The sequence below is a fragment of the Lepus europaeus genome, unplaced genomic scaffold (assembly GCF_033115175.1).
Source record: "Lepus europaeus isolate LE1 unplaced genomic scaffold, mLepTim1.pri SCAFFOLD_43, whole genome shotgun sequence".
In the NCBI taxonomy this organism is placed as follows: Eukaryota; Metazoa; Chordata; class Mammalia; order Lagomorpha; family Leporidae; genus Lepus; species Lepus europaeus.
This window is the reverse complement of record NW_026909305.1, coordinates 1,285,691-1,310,543: the sequence shown is the minus strand read 5'-3', so window position 1 is coordinate 1,310,543 and position 24,853 is coordinate 1,285,691. Positions and strand designations below refer to the sequence as shown.

The following is a 24,853-nucleotide window of genomic DNA, read 5'->3' as shown; positions in this document are numbered from 1 at the left end:
TTTTCCGGATATTGTCGATGGATTTTATTGTTTTTAATGTTTCTTATCAGGGAACATTTAATTTTGTACTTGGAAACACTAATTGGTTCCACATGGAGACACCAGCTCTACACATTCGTATTTTCTAGGGAGAAAGCTGGAAGAACTGCAGCAAACAAACATGATATTTATGTTGTATAGATGACATTTTATGCACTTGCCTAAGAAAAGACGTTGCTTTTCTCCAAAACCATTTTTACTGCGATTTTCTCGGTCCATTGCATAGGAATTCCATACAACTTTGTCCGGACATGACTGGATGAAACCAGAAATATCCGCTTGTGTTTTGGCTAACTCAATCCCAGATATTGCTACAGCCTCTGTGTTTGTGTTTTCCGGATATTATCGATGGACTTAATTGTTTTGAATGGTTTTTATCAGGGAATATTTAATTTTGTGCTTGGAAACACTAATTGGTTCCACATGGAGACACCAGCTCTACACATTCGTATTTTCTACGGTGAAAGCTAGAGGAACTGTCGCAAACAAACATGATATTTCTCTTTGTATACATGACATTTTATGCACTTGCATAACGAAAAGATTTTGCTTTTCTCCAAAAGAATTTGTACTGTGATTTTCTCGGTCCATTGCATACGATTTCCAGCAAACTTTGTCCGGATATGACTGGAGGAAACAAGAAATACCCTGTTGTGTTTTGCTGAACTCAATTCCAAATATTGCTGCAGCCTCTGTGTTTGTTTTCCTGATATTATCGATGGACTTTATTGTGTTGAATGTTTTTTATAAGGGAACATTTAATTTTGTGCTTGGAAACACTAATTTGTTCCACATGGAGACACCAGCCCTACACATTCGTATTTGCTAGGGAGAAAGCTAAAAGAACTGCAGCAAACAAATATGATATTTCTCTCTGTTTACATGACATTTTATGCACTAGCCTAATAAAAGATTTTGATTTTCTGCAAAAGAATTTTTACTGTGATTTTCTCGGTCCATTGCGTATGAATTGCACACAACTTCTTCGGGATATGACTGGATGAATCCAGAAATATCCGCTAGTGTTTTTGCTAACTCAATCCCAGATATTGTGACAGCCTCTGTGTTTGTGTTTTCCGGATATTATCGACGGACTTTATTGTTTTGAATCTTTTTTTTTTCAGGGAACATTTAATTTTGTGCTTGGAAACACTAATTGGTTCCATAAGGAGATACCAGCTCTACAGATTCGTATATTTAGGGAGAAAGCTAGAGGAACTGCGGCAAACAAACATGATATTTCTGTTTGTATACATGACATTTTATGGACTTGCCTAATGAAAAGACTTTGCTTATGTCCAAAACCATTTTTACTGTGATTTTCTCGGTCCATTGCATATGATTTCCACACCACTTTGTCCGGATATGACTGGATGAAACCAGAAATATCCGGTTGTGTTTGGCTGACTCAATCGCAGATATTGTGACAGCCTCTGTGTTTGTGTTTTCCAGATATTATCGATGGACTTTATTGTTTTGAATGTGTTTTATCAGGGAACATTTAAATTTGTGCTAAGAAACACTAATTGGCAGCGGAGCTGGTGCCAAGGTCGCGGGCGGAGCTGCTCCAGCCTGGTCCCATGCTTTCGCTTCAGCGCGCCTCAGCTCTGGTGCGGTGGATGGAATGGGATGCTGTGCAGTCGGAGGCGGCGACCAAGGGGGGATAGGAACGATGCAGGACCCCACCGAGGGGCTAGGGCATGGTGGGCCACCGCATCTGAGTGCTGCCCCTCGGGGACGGGAGGCAGCCTGCTGGCCATCGATGGGCGTGGAGCGGGGCTGCAGCCGCCGCCACTCAGGGCCGTGAGCGCCGCCGCCTCAGTCCCTTTGTGAAGCGCCGGGCCGCTCGGGAACATGGCCCTGGAGCAGCTCTGCTCGGTTCTCAAAGTGTTCTTAATAACAATACTTGTAGTGGAAGGGATTGCTGTGGCCCAAAAGACCCAGATGGACAAAATATTGGAATCAAGCACGTTCCTGCAACCCAATGTGGCATTTGGGTTCGAACCAGCAATGGAGGTCATTTTGCTTCACCAAATTATCCTGATTCATACCCACCAAACAAGGAGTGTATCTACATTTTGGAAGCTGCTCCACGTCAAAGAATAGAATTAACCTTTGATGAACGTTATTATGTAGAACCATCATTTGAGTGTCGATTTGATCACTTGGAAATTTGAGATGGGCCGTTTGGTTTCTCTCCTCTTATAGATCGTTACTGTGGCATGAAAAGCCCTCCATTAATTAGATCAACAGGGAGATTCATGTGGATTAAGTTTAGTTCTGATGAAGAACTTGAAGGACTTGGATTTCGAACAAAATATTCATTTATTCCAGATTGCCAGTTTGAGCTCTCGGGAGCTGATGGAATAGTACGTTCTAGTCAGGTAGAACAAGAAGAAAAAACAAAACCTGGCCAAGCAGTTGATTGCATATGGACAATTAAGGCTACTCCAAAAGCTAAGAAAAGAAAAAAGCAGGAGTATTTGAATAAATCACTAAAACCCATGGAACAATTATTGGCATTACATCAGGGATTGTCTTGGTCCTTCTCATTATTTCTATTTTAGTACAAGTGAAGCAGCCTCGAAAAAAGGTCATGACTTGCAAAACTGCTTTTAATAAAACAGGGTTCCAGGAAGTGTTTGATCCTCCCCATTATGAACTGTTCTCACTAAGGGACAAAGAAATTTCTGCAGACCTGGCAGACTTGTCAGAAGAGCTAGACAGCTAGCAGAAGATGCGGCACTCCTCCACTGCCTCCCACTGCATCCACGACCATCACTGTGGATCGCAGGCATCCAGTGTCAAACAAAGCAGGACCAACCTCAGCTCCATGGAACTTCCTTTCCGAAATGATTTTGCACAACCACAGCCAATGAAAACATTTAATAGCATCTTCAAAAAAAGTAGCTACACTTTCAAACAGGCACATGAGTGCCCTGAACAGGCCCTAGAAGATAGAGTGATGGAGGAGATTCCCTGTGAAATTTATGTCAGGGGACGAGAAGATTCTGCACAAGCATCCATATCCATTGACTTTTAATATTCCACTCAAGGTGACACGTGGGTTACTAACTACATGAGTATACAGCCTATACAATACCCATGCTATTTCTGGCAGCCAACCCCTTCCCCTGTCAAAACTAAGGATGACCTTCATCTGCTATTAACCTGTTGTAATGATGACATCTTTATTATCTCAGGCAGTCTATACATGTTAAATCAACAAAGGAGCTTATTGTATGCAGTGGAAAAAGTAATATGCTGATGCTTGGTGTCATATAAACCAAGCACCACTGGTGAGATGGCACTTGAAGGGGGGAGTGGTTGTGTTGAGCCAGGCTCAGGCTGCCTCCTAGTTTTAGCAAAAGACATACTGCTCTTGACTGATAACCGCTCTGTCAATATTTTGGTCCCGCAATAAACTTAAAAATAAGATTTCTTTTACATATTTTTTCTCTAACCTTGATTGTTTTATGAACCTACAATTTTACGCTTTGAGTTTCTTATTTAAAAATAAGTGGTTCATGTACCACATACTTCAGCATAGGCCTTGGTTCTGTAAATGTGTCGAAAACAGCTAGTTACCAATTAAGACCCAGAGTTGTGTTTCATCCATCTGTTTCTTGACTAATTTCTCTACTTCTGCCTTTTTGTTACTGGATGCTTAGTCCTTATTTTCTGTGAGAAGCAGTAGATGATGTGATTTATCACCTTTAAATCATATTTTGTGTTAGTTACACCAGAAGATTTCATAACCCTGGGTATATACCATTACCATTACCAGTTATGACTAAGAATTTGAGGAAGATAACTTCTGGTTAGCCTTTGGAGTTTCCCAAATTTGGTCACATTGATTGATGGCGCATTCATTCTAATACACAGAGTGAATTCACTTTGGGGGAGGCCTGTAGTTACATATGCATTGATTCTTATTTTTATGAAAGATTACTTAACGCTCTGTGTTGGTTTATCTTATAACAAATGAGAACCAAGTTTTATGAGTTACAGGGAAATTCCTAAGCAACTGTAAGCTTTTAGATCACCTCTTACATGGGACAGTACATTTTTCTAGCTTTTAGCAAAAATAACAACTTCCCCTTTTTTTTAAACTGCACTTTTGACCTTATGTTTTTTATGGTATATAAAACAATAATTTATAAACATGATATAAAAACTCATTGTTTTTTTAGACTTTTGATATTATTTGATACTGGACAAACTTTATTAAATCAAAATTAAAGATCTACACTAAAGATTTTGTTCAGTGTTCCCATTAGAAGCTTTGTGTACAAATATGCTGCGATAGAACCATGCACTATAATTTGTTGTAAAGAACTTGGTAATGTGTACATAAGCTTTTTCTTTTGTTACTATATTTAGTTTGTGATAAATTCTTTACTGTGTGATATTTATTGCTTCATGTCACTACACAGATCACATACATTGTTACATGGTCCTTCAGTCATGTATATTTTGGATCTAAAAATGTGTATGGAAAGGAATCCATTTGCCAAATTATAACAGATACGAGTACCATTTAAAAGAGAAATTATCATTTTAATATTTTTATAGTAAATTCTCAAATGAGAAGTTGGGGTTTCACTAGATTTCATTTTTAATATTATATAGATATGTTCTCTTAGATTAGTGAAAACTGTGACCTTAAATATATACACAAATACTGCCTCAGAATGTGTTTCTTTTGTCACATGTTTTATTTTTAAAAAAGTAAATATCCAGGAGATGAGGAATCTACACATGGTGCATGTATGATTTAATTTCCTGTTTTAAAAATACAATTTGGAAAGGCAAAGTAATATTTTTCAAAGAACTAATACAAGAGACATTGGATAGTTGAGTTTTTTTCAGTAACTATGCTGAATAGACACTTTTATAGATTACTTATATGAGGCAGCATTGGAACTGCATAGTAAATAATACAACTGTGTTCTCATTCCTCAAAGTAATGAAAGAGAAATTAGCTTATTTTGTATGTAAAATTATATCCATAAAAGCTGTTAGACCCATCATAACCTATAGGTTATAGTAGAAAATAATGCAGTATGCTTAACTACATTATCTATAGTCACTTGTCACCATATTTTTATTTCTCAGTTTGTATTCTGCTTTCTTTAAAAGGGCTTGAAAAAGCCTACAAAAACACAGAGCCTTTAAAGAAGACACTTTAACATTCAGATAGCACAGAAATACATGGTTTCCCAAGGGAAATTTGGATAGTAAATTTGGTTCTAAATTTTCTGTCAGTTTCTCCTTTTTACCATAGAAAACCCAGACTTGGCAGCAAAGGCTACTTTTCTCTAAGGCATAATGCTCTTTATACAGGACAGCATGGCCTCAGAATTTTAAAAAGAAGCAGAATTCGGACATAAAGGTAAATCTTAACCCAGTGAAGGCACAGCTTAGTTTGGGAGTGTTGGTTTCTGATACATCTGTTTGCAGGAAAAGAAGTAAAGGACTAGACGATGACCAGCTAAGCCAGCCCTAGACTGCCATGGGTTTTGACTCCATGGAGCCACGGATGGGTGTTAGGTCTCCGTTGTTTCTTAGCCACACTTGCTGTGGGGTCTAGGGAAAGAGAACAGAGCTATCAAATTTCAGGAGTTACTGCCAGAATCTGACTGCTGCAGATATAATCTTGCATCTCTGAGTTTAGTGGGACTACTTTACAGATTGTTTAAAGAGAAAGCCATAAATTTTAGTAATGGAAGACATGAAATGTAGCCATCTTGTTGAAGTTACAACCTCTTACACGACCCCAGTGGTAAGCACAAGGATACTTCAGAAAGTTTGTGGCAAAATGAAATCCAAAGACAAGTGTATTTTGGTGCAGAAAGTTTTTAAACCCATGCACAGTTTTTTATAACACATTTTTCATGAACTTTCTGAAGACTCATTAACAAAATGCAAATCTGGAAGAGGTAAATAATTTCAATTCAGGGACAGGGTTGAATTCACTTCCATGATATTGTCATCATCTTCCATCCCAAATTTAACTCAAAATGTAACATTTTGCAACATCTGAAGTATGTGGGGATATACTGAGATAATCCTTTATTCATGGAAGGAGGTAGAATAAAATTTCAACAAAGTTTTTCACAGATTTAAAAGGCTCCTTTGATTTAACAGCTCATCTGTCAGTGTCATTTCATATAATTATTCAGCATTAAAAGAACTCCCTTACATGCCTCTGAACATTTTTGTGTCTGATGAGGAGGATGCATGTTTGCTTCAGGATTGTGTCAACTGGTGAGACAGGCTGGAGAAAGCCTCGCTGCAGTTCCAGGAGTCATTCTCAAAGGAGACAATGCTGTCAGTGCAAGGTGGTATCTGTTCTATTGAACGTAGTAAAAATACACCTTGAATCACACTCGAGACCCAGAAGAACGTTTGACTTTTGAGTGTTTCTAAAGATCCAAGAAAGATAATCTGGTGCAACTTTAAAAGGGTTGAGAAGATTGGAACCCAAAGAATCCAAGTGAGTACCATGTCTCAGAAGTCCTGCCCGAGTGCTTTTTCCTTGGTTTTAGGCTGTCACCCTGCTTTTGCTGACTGTAAGTTTTAAAAGTCAAGTAGCTCTCAACAATCCAGATGTTCCATTTAAGCTTGTCATTCTGATTTAAAATGTAATTTATTCTATAATGGGTTTTTTTCCCCAGAGCATTATATTTCACCCTTTTTCTTTATATATGTGACACCATGTTATTCTATAGTTTTGCTGCCATGATTCCTTGGCACATGCAAGTTCTATAGGACAATTATTGTGAATTCTTAATAAACACTGTTTGTTAACAATAAAAAAAAAGAAACACTAATTGGTTCCACATGGAGACACCAGCTCTACACATTCGTATTTTCTAGGGAGAAAGCTAGAGGAACTGTCGCAAACAAACTTGATATTTCTCTTTGTAGACGTGATATTTTATGCACTGGTATAATGAAAAGATATTGCTTTTCTCCAAAAGAATTTGTACTGTGATTTTCTTGGTCCATTGCATACGATTTCCACCAAACTTTGTCCAGATATGACTGGAGGAAACAAGAAATATCCTGTTGTGTTTTGCTGAAATCAATCCCAAGTATTGCTGTAGACTCTGTGTTTGTTTTCCTGATATTATAGATGGACTTTATTGTGTTGAATGTTTTTTATCAGGGAACATTTAATTTTCTGCTTGGAAACACTAATTGGTTCCACATGGAGACACCAGCTCTACACATTCGTATTTTCTGGGGAGAAAGCTAGAGGAACTGCAACAAACAAACAAACATGATATATTTGTTTGTATAGATGTCATTTTATGCACTTTCCTAACGAAAAGACTTTGCTTTTCTCTAAAAGAATATTTACTGTGATTTTCTCTGTCCATTGCATATGAATTCCACACTACTTTGTCCGGATATGACTGGAAAACCAGAGATATCCGGTTGCGTTTTGGCTAACTCAATCCCAGATATTGCTACAGCCACTGTGTTTGTGTTTTCCGGATATTATAGATGGACTCTATTGTTTTGAATGTTTTTTTATCAGGGAACATTTAATTTTGTGCTTGGAAACACTCATTGGTTCCACATGGAGACACGAGCTCTACAGATTCATAATTTCTAGGGAGTAAGCTAAAGGAACTGCAGCAAACAATCATGATATTTCTGTTTGTATAGATGACATTTCATGCACTTGCCTAACGAAAAGACTTTGATTTTCTCCAAAACCATTTTTACTGAAATTTTCTCGGTCCATTGCCTACGAATGCCACACCATTTTGTCCGGATATGACTGGATGAAACCTGAAATATCCGGTTGTGTTCTGGCTAACTCAATCCCAGATTGCTGCAGCCTCTGTGTTTGTGTTTCCCTGATATTATCGATGGATTTATTGTTTTGAATGTTTTTTATCAGGGAATATTTAATTTTGTTCTTGGAAACACTATTGGGTTCCACATGGAGACACCAGCTCCACGCATTTGTATTTTCTAGGGAGAAAGCTAGAGGAACTGCGGCAAAGAAAGATGATATTTCTGTTTGTATGGATGACATTTCATGCACTTCCCTAACGAAAAGACTTTGCTTTGCTCCAAAAGAATTTTAACTGTGATTTTCTCAATCCATTGCATACGAATGCCACAACACTTTGCCCAGATATGACTGGATGAAACCAGAAATATCCGTTTGTGTTTTGGCTTACTCAATCCCAAATACTCAAAAGCTTATCTTCTTGCATTTCTCTGATATTATCGACGGGCCTTATTGTTTTGAAAGGTTTTTTTTTAATCAGGGAACATTTAATTTTGTGCTAGGGAACACTAATTGGTTCCAAATGGAGACACCAGCTCTACACATTCGTATTTTCCTGGGAGAAAGCTAGAGGAACTGCGGCAAACAAACATGATATTTCTGTTTGTATAGATGACATTTCATGCACGTGCCTAACGAAAAGAGTTTGCTTTTCTCTAAAACCATTTTTATTGTGATTTTCTCGATCAATTGCCTACAAATGCCACACCACTTTGTAAAGATATGACTGGATGAAACCAGAAATATCCGGTTGTGTTTTGGCTAACTCAATCCCAAATGCTGCGAAAGCCACTCTCTTTGAGTTTACTTGATATTTTCGACGGACTTTATTGTTTTGAATGTTTTTTATTAATGAATATTTAATTTTGTGCTTGGAAACACTAATTGGTTCCACATGGAGACACCAGCTGTACACATTCATATTTTCGAGGGAGAAAGCTAGAGGAACTGTGGCAAACAAACATGGTATTTCTGTTTGTATAGATGACATTTCATGCACTTGGCTTACGAAAAGACTTTTCTTTCTCCAGTACCATATTCACTGTGATTTTCTTGATCCATTGCATACGAATGACACACCACTTTGTCCGGATAAGGCTGGATGAAACCAGAAATACCCACTTGTGTTTTGGCTAACGCAATCCCAGATATTGCGACAACTTCTGTGTGTGTGTGTTTTCCGGATATTATCGATGGACTTTATTATTTTGAATGTATTTTATCAGGGAACATTTCTTTTTTTGCTTGGAAACACTAATTGGTTCCACTTGTAGCCAAAAGTTCTACTCATTCGTATTTTCTAGGGAGAAACCTAGAGGAACTGCGGCAAACAAACATGATATTTCTGTTTGTATAGATGACATTTTATGCACCTGCCTAACAAAAAGACTTTGCATATGTCCAAAACCATGTTTACTATGATTTTCTCAGTCCGTTTCATACAAATTCCACAAAATTTAGTCCGCATATGACTGGATGAAACCAGAAATATACAGTTGTGTTTTGCCTAACTCAATCCCAGATATTGCGACAGCCTCTGTGTTTGTGTTTTCTGGATATTATGGATGGACTTTATTGTTTTGAATTTTTTATCAGGGAACATTTAATTTTGTGCTTGGAAATGCTAATTGGTTCCACATGGAGACACCAGCTCTGCACATTCTTATTTTCTAGTGAGAATGCTAGAGGAACTTCTGCAAACCAAAATGATATTTCTATTTGTATAGATGACATTTTATGCACTTGCCTAACGAAAAGACTTTGCTTTTCTCCAAAACTATTTTTACTGTGATTATGTCTATTGCATATCAATGGCACACCACTTTGTCCCAATATGACTGGAAGAAAACAGAAATATCCGGTTGTGTTTTGGCTAACTCAATCCTAGATATTGCTACAGCATCTGTGTTTGTGTTTTCTGGATATTATCAACGGACTTTATTGTTTTGAATGTTTTTTATCAAGGGACATTTAATTTTGTGCTTGTGTAGGACCCCCGGAGCAGGTGTCCCACGAATTGACCGACCCCAGATACACGAGCTCCACACCAATCGATGCAAAGAGCAAGAGGGAAGTTTATTTCATTTGCAAATGGGCCGTCTCAGCAGCACCCTCTAGTGCAGTGCAGAGAGAGCGGCCCCGATCATCAATTTCACAGAGTATTTAAGGCTTAAAACCACAACATTAGCATATTTCCAAACTGTGTTACAATTTCATTGGGTAACTTAAATGATCACAGGATACAGGGAGAAGTTACATGCTGTACGTGCCTTGCGGTTTTCTCTTTAGATTAGGCAAGCAAGGGCAGGGGTCATAAACCCTGGTATGTGGGATAACAGGATGTTACTGACAGGGCGGGGGTGTGTGGAAACTTGGTAACAGGATATAGGTTGGGTAAATTTTCTGTTAACTTCTGCTTTTATAGTTCCTAAAAACGGTTACATATTGCAAGCTCAGCCATCTTATAAAAGCAGTCACATTTCTTGCAAGCTTATTAGCCAATTTGTACAGAAGCAGAACAATGTGCGGTTAATTTAAGCAACTTCATCTTAAAACCTGTCTAGAGCAGCTCCATCTTAAACCTTTCACTTGGTAATGATAATTAGTTCCACATGGAGACACCAGCTCTACACAATCGAATTTTCTTGGGAGAAAGGTAGAGGAACTGCGGAAAACAAACATGATATTTCTGTTTGTATAGATGACATTTTATGCACTTGCCTAAAAAAGGATTTTGCTTTCCTCCAAAACAATTTTTACTGTGATTTTCTCGGTCCATTGCATACAAATTCCACACAACTTTGTCCGGATATGACTGGATGAAACGAGAGATCTGCTTGTGTTTTGGCTAACTCAATCCAAGATATTTCCGCAGCCTCTGTGTTTTAGTTTTCCGGATATTATCGATGGACTTTATTGTTTTGAATGTATTTTATTAGAAAACATTGAATTTTGTGCTTGGGGACTCTAATTGGTTCCACATGGAGACACCAGCTCTACACATTCCTATTTTCTAGGGAGAAAGCTAGAGGAACAGCGGCAAACAAACATGATAATTCTGTTTGTATAGATGATATTTTATGCACTTGCTTAACGAAAAGATTTGGCTTTTCTCCCAATGATTTTTTACTGTGATTTCCTCGGTCCTTTGCATACAAATTCCACAAAACTTTCTCCGGATATGACTGGATGAAACCAGAAATATCCACTTGTGTTTTGGCTAACTCAATCGCATATATTGGGACAGCCTCTCTGTTTGTGTTTTCCGGATATTTTCGACGGACTTTATTGTTTTGAATGTTTTTTATCAGGGAAAATTTAATTTTGTGCTTGGAAACGTTAATTGGTTGCACATGGAGAAACCAGCTCTACACATTTGTATTTTCTGGGGAGAAAGCTAGAGGAACTGCGGCAAACAAACATGATATTTCTGTTTGTATACATGAAATTGTATGCACTCTTCTAATGAAAAGACTTTGCTTTTCTCCAAAACCATATTTACAGTGATTTTCTCGGTCCATTTCATACGAATTCCACACAACTTTGTCCTGATATGACTGGATGAAATCAGAGATATCCGGTTGTGTTTTGGCTAACACAATCCCAGTTATTGCGACAGCCTCTGTGTTTGTTTTCTGTATATTATCGACGGACTTTATTGTTTTGAATGTTTTTTATCAGAGAACATTTAATTTTGTACTAGGAAACAAGAGTTTGTTCCACATGGAGACACCAGCTCTACACATTCGTATTTTATTGGGAGAAACCTATAGGAACTGTGGCAAACACGCATTATATTTCTCTTTGTATAGATGACAACTTATGCACTTTCCTAACAAAAAGACTTTGCTTTTCTCCAAAGCAATTTTACTGTGATTTTCTCAGTACATTGCATACGAATTCCACACGACATTGTCTGGATATGACTGGATGAAACCTGAAATATTCCGTTGTGTTTTGGCTAACTCAATCCCGAATACGGCGAAAGCCACTCTCTTTGTGTTTTCCTGATATTATCGATGGACTTTATTGTTTTTAATTTTTTTATAAGGAAGATTTAATGTGGTGCTTGGATACACTAATTAGTTCCACATGGAGACACAAGCTCTACACATTCCTATTTTCTAGGGGAAAGCTAGAGGAACTGCAGCAAACAAACATGATATCTGTCTTTGTATACATGACATTTATGCACATGCGTAACGAAAAGATTTTGCTTTCTCCAAATGAATTTTTACTGTGAGTTTCTCGGACCATTGCATATGAATTCCACACCACTTTGTGCGGATATGAATGGATGAAACCAGAAATATCCGCTTGTGTTTTGGCTAACTCAATCCAAGATATTGCGGCAGTCCCTGTGTTTGTGTTTTCCAGATATTATCGATGGACTTTATTGTTGTGAATGTTTCTTATCAAGGGCATTTAATTTTGTGCTTGGAAACACTAATTGGTTCCAATGGAGACTCCAGCTCTACAGATTCGTATATTCCTGGGAGAAAGCTAGAGGAACTGCGGCAAACAAACTTGATATTTCTGTTTGTATGGATGACATTTTATGCACTTGAAAAACGAAAATATGTTGCTTTTCTTCAATACCATTTTTACTGTGATTTTCTCTGTCCATTACATACGAATTCCACACAACAGTGTCGGGATATGATTGGATGAAACCAGAAATATCCGCTGGTGTTTTTGCTTACTCAATCCCAGATATTTCTGCAGACTCTGTGTTTGTGTTTTCCGAATATTATCGATGGAATTCATCGTTTTGAAAGTTTTCTATCGGGGAACATTTAATTTTGTGCTTGGAAACACAAATTGTTTCCCAAAGGAGACACCAGCTCTACACATGTGTATTTTCTAGGGAGAAAGCTAGAGGAACTGCGGCAAACAAACATGATATTTCTGTTTGTATAGATGACATTTTATGCACTTGCCTAACGAAAAGACTTTGCTTTTCTCCAAAACCATTTGTACTGTGATTATCTCAGTCCATTTTATACGAATTCCACACAACTTTGTCCAGATATCACGGGATGAAACCAGAAATATCCAGTTGTGTTTTGGCTAACTCAATCCCAAATACTGCTAAAGCATTTGTGTTTGTGTTTTCTGGATATTATCGATGGACTTTATTATTTTGAATATTTTTTATAAAGGAACATTTAATTTTTAACTTCGAAACACTAACTGGCTCCACATGGAGACACCAGCTCTACACATTCGTATTTTCTAGGGAGAAAGCCAGAGGAACTGCGGCAAAGAATCATGATATTTCTGTTTGTATACATGACATTTTATGCACTTGCCTAACGAAAAGACTTTGCATTTCTCCAAAACCATTTTTACAGTGATTTTCTCAGTACATTGCATACGAATTGCACACAACTTTGTCCTGATATGATTGGATGAAACCAGAAATATCCAGTTGTGTTTTGGCTAACTCAATCACAGATATTGCTACAGCTTCTATGTTAGTTTTTTCTGGATATTATCGATGGACTTTATTATTTTGAGTGTTTTTTATCAGGGAACATTTAATTTTGTTCTTGGAAACACTAATTCGTTCCACATGGAGACAGCAGCTCTACACATTCGTATTTTCTAGGGAGAAAGCTAGAGGAACTGCGGCAAACAAACATGCTATTTCTGTTTGTATACATGAACTTTTATGCACCTGCCTAACAAAAAGACTTTGCTTGTCTCCAAACCATTTTTACTGTGATTTTCTCCATCCTTTGCATCCGAGTTCCACACAACTTTGTCCGGATATGACTGGATAAAACGAGAGACATCTGCTTGTGTTTTGGCTAACTCAATCCCAGTTATTTCTACAGCCTCTGTGTTATGGTTTTCCGGATATTATCGACGGACTTTATTGCTTTGAATGTTTTTTATCAAGTAACATTTAATTTTGTGCTGGCAAACACTAATTGGTACCACATGGAGACACCAACTCTACACATTCGTATTTTATAAGGATAAAGCTAGAGGAACTGTGGCAAACAAACATGATATTTCTGTTTGTATAGATGACATTTTATGCACTTGTCTAAGGAAAAGATTTTGCTTTGCTCCAAAACCATTTTTACTGTGATTCTCTCAGTCCACTGCATACGAATACCACACAACTTTATCCAGATATGACTGGATGAAACTAGCAATATCTGCTTTTGTTTTGGCTAACTCAATCCCCGATATAGAGTCAGGCTCTGTGTTTGTGTTTTCTTGATATTATCGATGGAATTTATTGTTTTGAATGTATTTTATCAGGGAACATTTAATTTTGTGCTTGGAAACACTAATTGCTTCCAATTGGAGACACCAGCTCTACACATTCGTATTTCTAGGGAGAAAGCTAGAGGAACTGCGGCAAACAAACATGATATTTCTATTTGTATAGATGACATTTTATGCACTTGCCTAACGAAAAGACTTTGCTTTTCTTCAAAAACATTTTTACTGTGATTGTGTCTATTGCATATCAATGGCATACCACTTTGTCCAGATATGACTGGAAGAAACCAGAAATATCCAGTTGTGTTTTGGCTAACTCAATCCTCGATATTGCTACAGCATCTGTGTTTGTGTTTTCTGGATATTATCGACGGACTTTATTGTTTTGAAAGTTTTTATCAAGGGACATTTAATTTTGTGCTTGGTAATGATAATTAGTTCCACATGGAGACACCAGTTCTACACAATCGAATTTTCTTGGGAGAAAGGTAGAGGAACTGCGGAAAACAAACATGATATTTCTGTTTGTATAGATGACATTTTATGCACTTGTCTAAGGAAAAGATTTTGCTTGCTCCAAAACCATTTTTACTGTGATTTTCTCGGTCCACTGCATATGAATCCCACACAACTTTTTCCAGATATGACTGGATTAAACTAGCAATATCTGCTTTTGTTTTGGCTAACTAAATCCCCGATATAGATTCAGTCTCTGTGTTTGTGATTTCTTGATATTATCGATGGAATTTATTGTTTTGAATGTTTTTTTCAGGGGACATTTAATTTTGTGCTTGGAAACACTAATTGCTTCCAATTGGAGACACCAGCTCTACACATTCGTATTTCTAGGCAGAAAGCTAGAGGAACTGCGGCAAACAAACATGATATTTCTATTTGTATAGATGACATTTTATGCACTTGCCTAACGAAAAGACTTTGCTTATGTCCAAAACCATTTTTACTATGATTTTCTCAGTCCATTTCATACGAATTCCACAAAATTTAGTCCGCATATGACTGGATGAAACCAGAGATATACAGTTGTGTTTTGCCTAACTCAATCCCAGATATTGCAACAGCCTCTGTGTTTGTGTTTTCTGGATATTATCGATGGACTTTATTGTTTTGAATTTTTTTTATCAGGGAACAATTAATTTTGTGCTCAGAAACGCTAATTGGTTCCACATGGAAACACCAGCTCTGCACATTCTTATTTTCTAGTGAGAATGCTAGAGGAACTGCGGCAAACCAAAATGATATTTCTATTTGTATAGATGACATTTTATGCACTTGCCTAACGTAAAGACTTTGCTTTTCTCCAAAATCATTTTTACTGTGATTGTGTCTATTGCATATCAATGGCACACCACTTTGTCCAGATATGACTGGAAGAAACCAGAAATATCCGGTTGTGTTTTGGCTAACTCAATCCTCGATATTGCTACAGCATCTGTGTTTGGGTTTTCTGGATATTATCGACGGACTTTATTGTTTTGAATGTTTTTTATCAAGGGACATTTAATTTTGTGCTTGGTAATGATAATTAGTTCCACATATATACACCAGCTCTACACAATCGAATTTTCTTGGGAGAAAGGTAGAGGACTGCGGAAAACAAACATGATATTTCTGTTTGTATAGATGACATTTTATCCACTTGCCTAAGGAAAGGATTTTGCTTTCCTCCAAAAGAATTTTTACTGTGATTTCCTCGGTCTATTGCATACAAATTCCAAACCACTTTGTCCGGATATGACTGGATGAAATGAGAGATATCCGCTTGTGTTTTGGGTAACGCAATCCCAGATATTTCCGCAGCCTCTGTGTTTTTGTTTTCCGGATATTATCGATGGACTTTATTGTTTTGAATGTTTTTATCAGGGAACATTGAATTTTGTGTTTGGGGACACTAATTGGTTCCACAGGGAGACACCAGCTCTACACATTCGTATTTTCTAGGGAGAAAGCTACAGGAAGAGCGGCAAACAAACATGATGTTTCTGTTTGTATAGATGATATTTTATGCACTTGCTTAATGAAAAGATTTTGCTTTTCTTCAAATGAATTTTTACTGTGATTTCCTCGGTCCTTTGCATACAATTTCCACAAAACTTTGTCCGGATATGACGGGATGAATCCAGAAATATCCACTTGTTTTTTAGCTAACTCAATCGCAGATATTGATACAGCCTCTGTGTTTGTGTTTTCCAGATATTTTCGATGGACTTAATTGTTTTGAATGTTTTTTATCAGGGAACCTTTAATTTTGTGCTAGGAAACACTAATTGGTTGCACATGGAGACTCCAGCTCTACACATTCGTATTTTCTAGGGAGAAAGCTAGAGGAACTGCGGCAAACAAACATGATATTTCTGTTTGCATAGATGACACTTTATGCAGTTGACTAACAAAAAGACTTTGCTTTTCTCCAAAACCATTTTTACTGTGATTGTGTTCATTGCATACAAATTCCACAGAACTTGTCCTTATATGACTGGACTAAACCAGAAATATCTGTTTGTGGTTTCGCTAACTCAATCCCAGATAATGCTACAGCCTTTGTGTTATTGTTTTCCGGATATTATCAACAGTCTTTATTTTTTTGAATGTTTTTTATCAAGTAACATTTAATTTGTGCTGGGAAACACTAATTCGTTCCACATGGAGACACCTACTCTACACATTCGTATTTTATAAGGATAAAGCTAGATAACTGCCGCAAACAAACATGATATTTCTGTTTGTACAGATAACATTTTATGCACTTGTCTAACGAAAAGATTTTGCTTTGCTCCAAAACCATTTTTACTGTGATTTTCTCAGTCCACTGCATACGAATGCCACACAACTTTATCCGGATATGACTGGAGGAAACCAGAAATATCCGGTTGTGTTTTTGCTAGCTGAATCCCAGATATTGCTACAGCCTCTGTGTTTGTGTTTTACAGATATTATCGACAGACTTTATTGTTTTGAATGTTTTTTATCAGGGAACATTTAATTTTTTGCTTGGAAACACTAATTAGTTACACATGGAGACACCAGCTCTACTCATTCGTATTTTCTAGGGAGAAACCTAGAGGAACTGTGGCAAATAACATGATATTTCTGTTTGTATACATGACATTTTATGCACTTTCCTAACGAAAGAGGTTTCTTTCCTCCAAAACCATTTTTATTGTGATTTTCACAGTCCATTTCATAGGCATTATACACAACTTTGTCCGGATATGACTGGAGGAAACCAGAAATATTCGGTTGTGTTTTGGCTTACTCAATCCTAGATATTTCTACAGCCTCTCTGTTTGTGTTTTCCAGATATTGTCAACGGACTTTATTGTTTTGAATGTTTTTATCCGGGAATATTTTATTTTTTGCTTGTAAACACTAATTGGTACCACATGGAGACACCAGCTCTACACATTCGTATTTTCTAGGGAGAAAGCTAGAGGAACTGCGTCAAACATGATATTTCTGTTTGTATACATGACATTTTATGCACTTGCCTAACGAAAAGACTTCGCTTTTCTCCAAAATCATTATTACTGTAATTTTCTTGGTCCATTGCCTACGAATTCCACACAACTTTGTCCATATATGACTGGATGAAACCAGAGATATCCTGTTGTGTTTTGGCTAACTCAATTTCATTTATTGCTACAACCTCTGGGTTAGTGCTTTCTGGATATTATTGATGGAATTATTGTGTTGAATGTTTTTTATCAGGGAACATTTAATTCTGTCCTTGGTAACACAAATTGGTTCCACATGGAGACACCAGCTCTACACATTCGCATTATCTAGCGAGAAAGCTAGAGGAACTGCGGCAAACAAACATGATATTTCTGTTTGTATAGATGACATTTTATGCACTTGCCTAATGAAAAGACTAGGCTTTCCTCCAAAACCATTTTTGCTGTGATTTCCTCGGTCCATTGCATACGAATTCCACTCAACTTTTTCCGGATATGACGTGATGAAACCTGAGATATCCGGTTGTGTTTTGGCTAACTCAATCCCAGATATTGCTACAGCCGCTGTGTTAGTGCTTTCTGGATATTACCGATGGACTTCATTGTTTTGAATGTTTTTTTATCAGGGAATATTTAAATTTGTGCTTGGAAACACTAATTGGTTGCACATGGAGACACAAGCTCTACACATTCGTATTTTCTAGGGAGAAAGTTTGAGCAACTCTGGCAAGAAAACATGATATTTCTGTTTGTATACATGACATTTTATGCACTTTCCTAACGGAAAGACTTTGCTTTTTTCCAAAACCATTTGTACTGTGATTTTCTCGGTCCATTGCATACGAATCCCACAACACTTTGTTTGTATATGACTGGATGAAACCCGATATATCTGGTTGTGTTTTGGCTAACTCAAGCCCAGATATTGCTACAGCCTCTGTGTTTGTATTTTCTGGATATAATTCATGGACTTTATTGTTTTGAATGTTTTTATCAGGGAACATTTAATTTTGTGCTTGGAAACACTAATTGGTTCCACATGGAAACACCAGCTCTACACATTTGTATTTTCCAGGGAGAAAGGTAGAGGAACTGCGGCAAACAAACATGATATTTCCGTTTGTATAGATGACATTTTATGCACTTGCCTAACGAAAAGACTTTGCTTGTCTCCAAAACCATCTGTACTGTGATTTTCTGGGTCCATTGCATACGAATTCCACACAACTTGTTCCAGATATGACGTGATGAAACCTGAGATATCTGGTTGTGTTTTGGCTAACTCAATCCCAGATATTGCTACAGCTTCTATGTTAGTTTTTTTTGGATATTATCGATGGACTTTATTGTTTTCAATGTTTTTTATCAGGGAATATTTAATTTTGTGCTTGGAAACACTAATTAGTTGTACATGGAGACACGAGCTCTACACATTCGTATTTTTTAGGGAGAAAATTTGAGCAACTCTGGCAAGCAAACATGATATTTCTGTTTGTATACATGACATTTTATGCACTTGCCTAACGGAAAGAATTTGCTTTTTTCCAAAACCATTTGTACTGTGATTTTCTCAGTCCATTGCATATGAATCCCACAACACTTTGTCCGTATATGACTGGATGAAACCATTTATATCTGGTTGTGTTTTGGCTAACTCAAGCCCAGATATTGCTACAGTATCTGTGTTTGTATTTTCTGGATATAACTCATGAACTTTATTGTTTTGAATGTTTTTTTTTGACAAGGAACATTTAATTTTGTGCTTGGAAACACTAATTGGTTCCACTTGGAGACACCAGCTCTACACATTTGTATTTTCCAGGGAGAAAGCTAGAGGAACTGTGGCAAACAAACATGATATTTCTGTTTGTATAGATGACAAATTATGCACTTGCCTAAAGAAAAGACTTGGCTTTCCTCCAAAACCATTTTTACTGTGATTTTCTCGGTCCATTGCATACCTATTAAACACCACTTTGTCCAGATATGAATGGATGAAACCTGAGATATCCGGTTGTGTTTCGGCTAACTCAATCATCGATATTGCTACAGCCTCTGTGTTAGTGTTTTCTGGATATTATCGATGGAGTTTATTGTTTTGAATGTTTTTTATCAGGGAACATTTAATAATGGGCTTGGAAATCCTAATTGGTTCCACATGGAGACTCCAGGTCTACACATACGTATTTTCTAGTGAGAAAGCTAGAGGAACTGCAGCAAACAAACAAGATATTTCTGTTTGTATACATGACATTTTATGCACTTGCATAATGAAAAGACTTTACTTTTCTCCAAAACCACTTTTACTGTGATTTTTTCGGTTCATTGCATACGAACGCCACACAACTGTGTCCAGATAGGACTGGATGAAACCAGAAATATCCGGTTGTGTTTTGGCTAACTCAATCCCAGTTATTGCGACAGCCTCTGTGTTTGTGTTTTTTGGATATTATCAACCGAATTTATTGTTTTGAATGTTTTTTATCAGGGAACAGTTAATTGTGTGCTTGGAAACGCTAATTGGTTCCACATGGAGACACCAGCTCTACACATTCGTATTATCTAGCAAGAAATCTAGAGGAACTGCGGCAAACAAACATGATATTTCTGTTTGTATGCATGACATTTTATGCACTTGCCTAAAGAAAAGACTTTCCTTTTCCCCAAAACCATTTTTAGTGTGATTTTCTTGGTCCATTGCATACGAATGCCACACCACATTATCCGGATATAACTGGATGAAACCAGAAATATCCGCTTTTGTTTTGGCTAACTGAATCCCAGATATTGCTACAGGCTCTGTGTTTGTGTTTTCTGGATATTATCGATGGACTTTATTGTTTTGAATGTTTTTTATCAGGAAATATTTAATTTTGTGCTTGGAAACACTAATTGGTTCCACATGGAGACACCAGCTCTACACATTTGTATTTTCCAGTTAGAAAGCTAGAGGAACTGTGGCAAACAAACATGATATTTCTGTTTGTATAGATGACATTTTATGCACTTGCCTAATGAAAAGACTTGGCTTTCCTCCAAAACTATTTTTTCTGTGATTTTCTCGGTCCATTGCATACGAATTCCACACAACTTTTTCCGGATATGACTGGATGAAACCAGAAATATCCAGTTGTGTTTTGGCTAACTCAATCCCGGATATTGCGACAGCCTCGGAGTTTGTGTTTTCTGGATATTATCGATGGACTTTATGGTTTTGAATTTTTATTTTTTTCTGGGAACATTTAATTTTGTGCTTTGAAATGCTAATTTGTTCCACATGGAGACACCAGATCTACACATTCGTATTTTCTAGGGAGAAAGCTAGAAGAACTGCAGCAAACAAACATGATATTTCTGTTTCTATAGATGACATTTCATGCACTTCCCTAACGAAAAGACTTTTCTGAAAAATTATTTTTACTGTGATTTTCTTGGTCCATTGCATACAAATTCCACAGCACTTTGTCCGGATATGACTGGATGAAAGCACAAATATCCTCTTGTGTTTAGGCGAACTCAATCCCAGATATGGCTACAGCCTCTGTGTTTGCGTTTTCTGGATATTATCGATTGACTTTATTGTTTTGAGTGTTTTTTATATTGGAACATTTAATTTTGTGCTTGGAAATACTAATTGGTTCCACATGGAGACACCAACTCTACAGATTTGTATTTTCCAGGGAGAAAGCTAGAGGAACTGCGGCAAGCAAACATGATATTTCTGTTTGTATAGATGACATTTTATGCACTTGCCTAATGAAAAGACATTGCATTTCTCCAAAAACATTTTTACAGTGATTTTCTCGGTCCATTGCATACGAATTCCACACAACTTTGTCCACATATGACTGGAAGAAACCAGAGATATCAGGTTGTATTTTGGCTAACTGAATCCCAGATATTTCTACAGATTCTCTGTTTGTGTTTTCTGGATATTATCCATGGACTATATTGTTTTGAATGTATTTTATCAGGGAACATTTAATTTTGTGCTTGGAAACACTAATTGCTTCCAATTGGAGACACCAGCTCTACACATTCGTATTTCTAGGGAGAAAGCTAGAGGAACTGCGGCAAACAAACATGATATTTCTATTTGTATAGATGACATTTTATGCACTTGCCTAACGAAAAGACTTTGCTTTTCTTCAAAAACATTTTTACTGTGATTGTGTCTATTGCATATCAATGGCATACCACTTTGTCCAGATATGACTGGAAGAAACCAGAAATATCCAGTTGTGTTTTGGCTAACTCAATCCTCGATATTGCTACAGCATCTGTGTTTGTGTTTTCTGGATATTATCGACGGACTTTATTGTTTTGAAAGTTTTTATCAAGGGACATTTAATTTTGTGCTTGGTAATGATAATTAGTTCCACATGGAGACACCAGTTCTACACAATCGAATTTTCTTGGGAGAAAGGTAGAGGAACTGCGGAAAACAAACATGATATTTCTGTTTGTATAGATGACATTTTATGCACTTGTCTAAGGAAAAGATTTTGCTTGCTCCAAAACCATTTTTACTGTGATTTTCTCGGTCCACTGCATATGAATCCCACACAACTTTTTCCAGATATGACTGGATTAAACTAGCAATATCTGCTTTTGTTTTGGCTAACTAAATCCCCGATATAGATTCAGTCTCTGTGTTTGTGATTTCTTGATATTATCGATGGAATTTATTGTTTTGAATGTTTTTTTCAGGGGACATTTAATTTTGTGCTTGGAAACACTAATTGCTTCCAATTGGAGACACCAGCTCTACACATTCGTATTTCTAGGCAGAAAGCTAGAGGAACTGCGGCAAACAAACATGATATTTCTATTTGTATAGATGACATTTTATGCACTTGCCTAACGAAAAGACTTTGCTTATGTCCAAAACCATTTTTACTATGATTTTCTCAGTCCATTTCATACGAATTCCACAAAATTTAGTCCGCATATGACTGGATGAAACCAGAGATATACAGTTGTGTTTTGCCTAACTCAATCCCAGATATTGCAACAGCCTCTGTGTTTGTGTTTTCTGGATATTATCGATGGAGTTTATTGTTTTGAATGTTTTTTATCAGGGAACATTTAATAATGGGCTTGGAAATCCTAATTGGTTCCACATGGAGACTCCAGGTCTACACATACGTATTTTCTAGTGAGAAAGCTAGAGGAACTGCAGCAAACAAACAAGATATTTCTGTTTGTATACATGACATTTTATGCACTTGCATAATGAAAAGACTTTACTTTTCTCCAAAACCACTTTTACTGTGATTTTTTCGGTTCATTGCATACGAACGCCACACAACTGTGTCCAGATAGGACTGGATGAAACCAGAAATATCCGGTTGTGTTTTGGCTAACTCAATCCCAGTTATTGCGACAGCCTCTGTGTTTGTGTTTTTTGGATATTATCAACCGAATTTATTGTTTTGAATGTTTTTTATCAGGGAACAGTTAATTGTGTGCTTGGAAACGCTAATTGGTTCCACATGGAGACACCAGCTCTACACATTCGTATTATCTAGCAAGAAATCTAGAGGAACTGCGGCAAACAAACATGGTATTTCTGTTTGTATGCATGACATTTTATGCACTTGCCTAAAGAAAAGACTTTCCTTTTCCCCAAAACCATTTTTAGTGTGATTTTCTTGGTCCATTGCATACGAATGCCACACCACATTATCCGGATATAACTGGATGAAACCAGAAATATCCGCTTTTGTTTTGGCTAACTGAATCCCAGATATTGCTACAGGCTCTGTGTTTGTGTTTTCTGGATATTATCGATGGACTTTATTGTTTTGAATGTTTTTTATCAGGAAATATTTAATTTTGTGCTTGGAAACACTAATTGGTTCCACATGGAGACACCAGCTCTACACATTTGTATTTTCCAGTTAGAAAGCTAGAGGAACTGTGGCAAACAAACATGATATTTCTGTTTGTATAGATGACATTTTATGCACTTGCCTAATGAAAAGACTTGGCTTTCCTCCAAAACTATTTTTTCTGTGATTTTCTCGGTCCATTGCATACGAATTCCACACAACTTTTTCCGGATATGACTGGATGAAACCAGAAATATCCAGTTGTGTTTTGGCTAACTCAATCCCGGATATTGCGACAGCCTCGGAGTTTGTGTTTTCTGGATATTATCGATGGACTTTATGGTTTTGAATTTTTATTTTTTTCTGGGAACATTTAATTTTGTGCTTTGAAATGCTAATTTGTTCCACATGGAGACACCAGATCTACACATTCGTATTTTCTAGGGAGAAAGCTAGAAGAACTGCAGCAAACAAACATGATATTTCTGTTTCTATAGATGACATTTCATGCACTTCCCTAACGAAAAGACTTTTCTGAAAAATTATTTTTACTGTGATTTTCTTGGTCCATTGCATACAAATTCCACAGCACTTTGTCCGGATATGACTGGATGAAAGCACAAATATCCTCTTGTGTTTAGGCGAACTCAATCCCAGATATGGCTACAGCCTCTGTGTTTGCGTTTTCTGGATATTATCGATTGACTTTATTGTTTTGAGTGTTTTTTATATTGGAACATTTAATTTTGTGCTTGGAAATACTAATTGGTTCCACATGGAGACACCAACTCTACAGATTTGTATTTTCCAGGGAGAAAGCTAGAGGAACTGCGGCAAGCAAACATGATATTTCTGTTTGTATAGATGACATTTTATGCACTTGCCTAATGAAAAGACATTGCATTTCTCCAAAAACATTTTTACAGTGATTTTCTCGGTCCATTGCATACGAATTCCACACAACTTTGTCCACATATGACTGGAAGAAACCAGAGATATCAGGTTGTATTTTGGCTAACTGAATCCCAGATATTTCTACAGATTCTCTGTTTGTGTTTTCTGGATATTATCCATGGACTATATTGTTTTGAATGTTTTTTTCAGGGAATATTTAATTTTGTGCTTGGAAACACTAATTGGTTCCTCATGGAGACACCAGCTCTACAGATTCATATTTCTTAGGGAGAAAGCTGGAGGAACTGTGGCAAACATACTTGATATTTCTGTTTGTATGGATGACATTTTATGCACTTGCCTAATGAAAAGACATTTTTTGAAAGAGGAAATCCAAATGGCCAACAGACACATGAAAAAATGTTCAAGATCACTAGCAATCAGAGAAATGCAAATCAAAACCACAATGAGGTTCCATCTCACCCCGGTGAGAATGGCTCACATTCAGAAATCTACCAACAACAGATGCTGGAGAGGATGTGGGGAAAAAGGGACACTAA

General features: G+C 36.9%; 1 pseudogene; it reads left to right on the top strand.

Annotated features, from left to right (window-relative positions):
* Positions 1 to 1,893: 1,893 nt before the first annotated feature.
* On the top strand, positions 1,894 to 3,450 carry LOC133755393 (neuropilin and tolloid-like protein 2; annotated as a pseudogene).
* Positions 3,451 to 24,853: the final 21,403 nt, after the last annotated feature.